Source organism: Athene cunicularia, unplaced genomic scaffold (genome assembly GCF_003259725.1).
Source record: "Athene cunicularia isolate RWA unplaced genomic scaffold, athCun1 SCF_83, whole genome shotgun sequence".
Classification (NCBI taxonomy): Eukaryota; Metazoa; Chordata; class Aves; order Strigiformes; family Strigidae; genus Athene; species Athene cunicularia.
The window spans coordinates 1-5,451 of record NW_020799516.1 but is presented as its reverse complement, the minus strand read 5'-3'; positions in this window follow the sequence as shown (position 1 = coordinate 5,451).

Here is a 5,451-nt window from a genome sequence, read left to right as displayed (position 1 = left end):
GGGTGCCCCCCCGGGGGGTCGGTGCCACTCCTTGGGCTCGTCCCACGGGCCCCCGGCAACAGAAACAGGGCTGAACTGGGAGCCCCGGTCTGCTGGGGGGTTACAGCAAGCGCTGTGCCCCACGGTCACGGTGCGGGGGTGAGGGTCCACAGGGGGGGCTGTGACTCCGGCTGCGCGTCCAGGCTGCGCGTCCTGGTGCCGCCGGCACCTCTCGTGCGTCGCTGGCCAGCGCCGTGTGGTGACCGTTTCTCATCCGCCGTGAGGGCGTGGTGGGGAGGAAATAAAAAGGCTTTGTGTTCCCGTGGGCACGGTGTAACGTCTGTTCCTTCTGCCGTACCAGCCCCACGCCGCGGCCGTCCCCCCCCAGGATGCCCCTACGGATTCCTCCATCCCCTGGCAACCGGGAAGGCCGAGCCCCCGCCTTCGACGCGGTGCCCAGGATCACCGGGCTGGGGGTGTCTCCGGGCCGGCGCCTCGGGGCTGGGCCGCGGCTGACAGAGGGATCAGAGATCCCTCCAGAGGATCCAGAGGATTGCAGGTGGCATTCGGCAAACGGGCTGCTTGGGAGCAGGGATGGGCTCTCCGCTGGCCCATGGCCCTGCCAGGCTGCGGGGGACAATGTCAGTGAAGGATCCACCAGGCTGGGGGTGTCTCGGGGCCGCGGGTGACAAAAACCCCTTCTCCAGAGGTGGCTGTACACAACAGTCGGCACTGCAAACGTCTCGGGGGTTCCCGCCGACTCTCAGCTCTTCGTGCTTCACCGGTTCCCAAAGTCCATTTTATTCCCCGGCTGCCGCCGATTTTCACCGCTCTGTTCCAATCCTTGCTGCAGCCTCAGGGTCATCCCTGGGGATGTTCTGTTCAAAGCTTGGGCAGAGAGAGCAGTTTCCGTATGCACTGGGCCTTAAAATCTATCTCAAATACACCAGAGATCACATTTTAAATCATTCTACACTTCCCTCCTTCCGTTTTCTTTTGCACACCTGACACTCACTTCCAGTATCATTCTGAGCAGTTTCTTGTGTTCCAGGTAACAAGCTGGTACAGCAGCACATGCAGCACTGCGACACTACTCCACATATTAAGATTATTACAACAGTTGTTGCAATTTTTTTTCTTTTTTTTTTACCCAACCAGACCGATCAGGGAATCACAAAAAGGTTTCAGAAGGTCCCCAGGAAAATGAAATTAATAACTAACACCATCCTATTTCAGACCAAATCCATTTTTTCTTTAAAAGTTTACATAAACTTGATCTCCGGGTTGTGCGTCATGTACTTGAGTTTCAGGTGTCACTCCTTGATACCACCGAGCACGATTCCTTAACTGTGAAACAGAGTTTTGCAAATACAGTAAGTAACGAGTTCCCTGTTCGTCTCCACCCAACAACCTCGATGCAGCTGGAACATCCCTCCCTGGCACTGCTCTAACCCTCCTGAGCAGAATTTCTGCAGGTGAAACCCCTATCTGGGAGTGCTCCCCATACCCTGCGATACTAAATTCAATGCTTTTGGCCGTTTTAATACGGTTTGTTTACAAACTGTCACCAGTTTGTCCTTAATTGTTGAATTCCTCCTTTCCACGGGCGATGATGGGGCGTGCAGCTGTGCTCGAACGCTTCAGAAATGACCGACCTAGAGTAGAGCAGCTGCTGAGCAACGTGCTCCCCATCCGAATCAGTTATTTCAGAAATAATTTGTTTTAAGAGGGCTTTAACCACCGTTTTTGAATCATCACTTCAGGTGGGGAAGGCTTCTGCCCCTCCTGTTAACTGACCGAGTACCCCGGCAGTTTTGGCATTTCAGCATCGTCAGTTTGAAAAGGAAAGGTGGCCGGAGGGCTTTTCCCGCCAGGAGCCTCAATCCGTACAGAAACGTATTGTCCACAGAGTTTACATCCCTCACAGATTCTTGTGGCCGCTGCATAAATTCCCGGGGCAGCCCAAAGCCGCTGAATCCGGAGCACTGAGCTCTCTGCCCCCCGCCCCACCATGAGTTTCCCGTGGTGCCGTCGCGCAGTCGGTAACAAACACCTTTTTGGAAGAAGAGGCTTGTTACTGAGCGTCCGCTGTCCTCCTCATGGCTGGGCTCCACGCCGGATCCCCTGGGATCCCCCCGCGTCACTGATGTACACCCGGGAGCTGGGACGGTGACAGGATGGGCAGATGGACACAACCCGTCGCGCTGCGGCTCTGCCTGCTCGGGCAGCCAAAGCATTTCCTTTGCAGATCGCGCCTCGTCTCTCAGAACGTGCTTTTGGGTAGATGGCAGGAATCTCAGACGGTGGTTGTGTCGCCTCTAACGATTCTTTGAGCCGCTTCCCGTGAGCCAGAGCCTGCCCTGCTGATGTTTAAAACCCCTTTTCTTTCCATGAAGTCCCTCCCAGTCGCGCGGCAGGTACCACAGGTGCATTCAGAGTCCGTAGAAGCGTTAACTCGTGTCCCAGCTGCACATTCAGCATTTCTGTGAGGGCAGTTATTTCCGCTCCCTGCGCCCCTAGAGGTGCAGGCAGAGCTCCCGCCAGCAGTTCCTGTGTTTCCTGGTCACTGCCAGGCTGGCCCACCTTGGACCTCCTTCCTAACGGGAGGAGTCGTCCCTGAAGAGGCTCCGATCGGGGTTATCTCCAGGTTGATCCTCTAAACCACCTCGTGGTTTGCTGGTTTCACTTCACAGCTGAATACGGGTCTGATTCTCTTGTTCTCCATCAGAGGGCAAAGGCATTAAAGTTCAAAGTATCGCACCTTTCCACTTCCAAATCACCAGCTAACAGCAAAATTATCTCGTATCTACGTGCCCTTTGAGGAGATAAAGCTTTCTCCGCATATTATTTTAACAACATCTTTCCTCCGTGGGGTGCACAGACAGTTAGTGGATGCCCTAGAACAACTGTCCAGGTTTTTTCTACCATTTCAGCTGCTGCTGCTATCACCCTAAGGCAAAAGGAGCTCCTCTAGTCACTGGGCCTAATGTAGAAGAAAAATAAGCAACAGTTCTTTTATGTGGTCCTAAAGTCAGTACTAGCACCCCTTCTGCATCCCTTCGTTTCCATCACAATGTAAATAATCGGCAAGTCCCAGGGCAGGGGCAGACCGAAGTGCTGCTTTCAGAGCACAAAAAGGCTTTTTCTGTCCCAGTGCTCCAAGTAACCCGTTCTGCTTCCTACGTGCTAAGAACAAATCATTAACGCATTGTATTAAAACAGATTTTTCTTGGAAAAACCAAATCTTGTAAATCATTTTTCAAACCCTGAGAAAAATCTTGTCGGAGCACTAGTGAGCCCTTGTGCTAACCTCGTCCGAGCCGCCGGCTTTCCTTGCCAAGTGGAGGCACAGATGGGTTGGCTTCCTCCTGCACCCGGGGCACGACAGAAAGCTCCTGTGAGATCAAGCACAGTAAAATATTGTGCCCCGGCGCCGCAGGGCGCGGAGCGATCACATGTGAGCTCAGTCACAGCGCGTAAACCTTGGGCAGATCTGTGCTGGGGATAAGGTGTCTGCCCTCTCTTCACTGGCTGGTGAGATCAGAGCAGTGCAAGGACCACGACATTCCTTCAAAATTCCCTTTCCCAAAAAAGTGCAGTTTGTTCCCCAGCCTCCCTCACACCAGGATGGTGTCGGAATGAAGGGAGGTCCCTCCTCTTGTTTTTCTCCCGGTTGGCTCAGCCGACTGCCACAGCCCCACTTCACCCCCCGACGGACTCCGAGTTCCCTGGGAACTGCAGCCTGTCCGGTGGCACGTTACGGAAATCATTTTGTCTTTGATCTCTGAACCGGATTCGCTCAGAACCCCTCACAATCCATCAGGTCCCTTGTTGGAGCCAAGGAGAGAGACGCTCCAAATTCCTGCAAAAGGTCTCGTCCCAAAAGGGAAACGGGGGAGTTGGGAGCGATCACAAACCCTCCCCAGACTAATTCCTTATTTAAGATTACAGGTAAAGAGGCAGACAGATATTTTATCTCTTCCCCTACCACTGTATTATTATTTCATCCAAAACCTGGGGAATTTCACAATTCAATAAAACAGGTTTTCCCCCGTAATCAGCAGAAGTACCGTGTCCCTCTGCAGAAACCTGACCGTGCTTACCCACCTCGACGCCGAGGGGCTGCGCGGTTCTTCCAGCCCCCGGAGAGGACGAGCATCGTTCCTCACATCGGGCAGGGGGAGACCCTCCCCGTGCAGCCACGGGGCTCCCTCCACGCGTGGCCCCAACACCCATGGGAGAAGCACTCTGCTTGAACTAGTCCTCCTAATAAACTTCTGATAACATTCTAATTAGGGGTGTAGTTAGTGACAATTCCTGGTAATAACTGAGCACACGCTCCAGCAGCATCCCGTACCCAGGAGCGGAGGGAAGTAAATTCCCTTTAGTTTTTATCTAAGTTTTCTTTCTTTGTCGACCCCAATCATAGCAGATATACCAATATCTTAACTCCCAGAGTCTTCCAGAATTACTCTTACAAATTTTTGCTTATGGGGTGTAACGGTCCCTTCCCGAGGCCACACAGGCATTGGCCCTCCTCCTCTGTCAGGAACAGCCATTCCTCCTGGCACAATATTACCAGTTTTCCCTTCCGTAACGATTGTGCCGCAGGAACCTTTCCCCGATTCTCTAAAACCTCAGCAAGGGGCGTCCCCCCTCCAACGCTGGGTGCTGACCCCATCTCTTCTCCTTTTTTTATCTAGTCTCCTTTTGGAAATTTAAACACAGAGTTTCCCGGTATAAATCTATCTGGAATTACCCGTGCCCCAGTCTCTTCGCTGAACTCACCTGCTCGTTCTCTGCCAGCTGTTCGAGTGTTGGTCATGGGTTTGTGCACAGTAATATCTCGTGTCCGGAGCCCGTCTGGGTCACCAATTCCTGCTAAAGGCTCCACCAGGCTGGGGGTTTCTCGGGGCCGCGGGTGACAAAAACCCCTTCTCCAGAGGTGGCTGTACACAACAGTCGGCACTGCAAACGTCTCGGGGGTTCCCACCAACTCTCAGCTCTTCGTGCTTCACCGGTTCCCAAAGTCCATTTTATTCCCCGGCTGCCGCCGATTCTCACCGCTCTGTTCCAATCCTTGCTGCAGCCTCAGGGTCATCTTAGGGGTCATCGTCTCCTTCCTCTTCCTCCCGCCAGTTTTCATCTCGCACAATTCCGAGACAGACTTGGGGATGTTCTGTTCAAAGCTTGGGCAGAGCGAGCGTTTTCTATGTGCTGAATTCTCTTAATCTGGCAAACCCCCGTGTTCAGTCAATGAACCATCCTTGGTTAAACCGGCTGTGTAGGATTAGCCCGGCTGGGATTTAAACCGGCCTTGGGCTGGGACTACACAAGCAGCAGGCTGAGGACCCTCTCCAGGCCTGTTGAGCAGCGTTCCGGCCGCCCTGGGAATGTTACAGGGTCGCTCAGTCCTGAGCACGTTTTGCTGGGCCTTAAAATCTATTTCAGATTCACCAGAGGTTGTGTTTA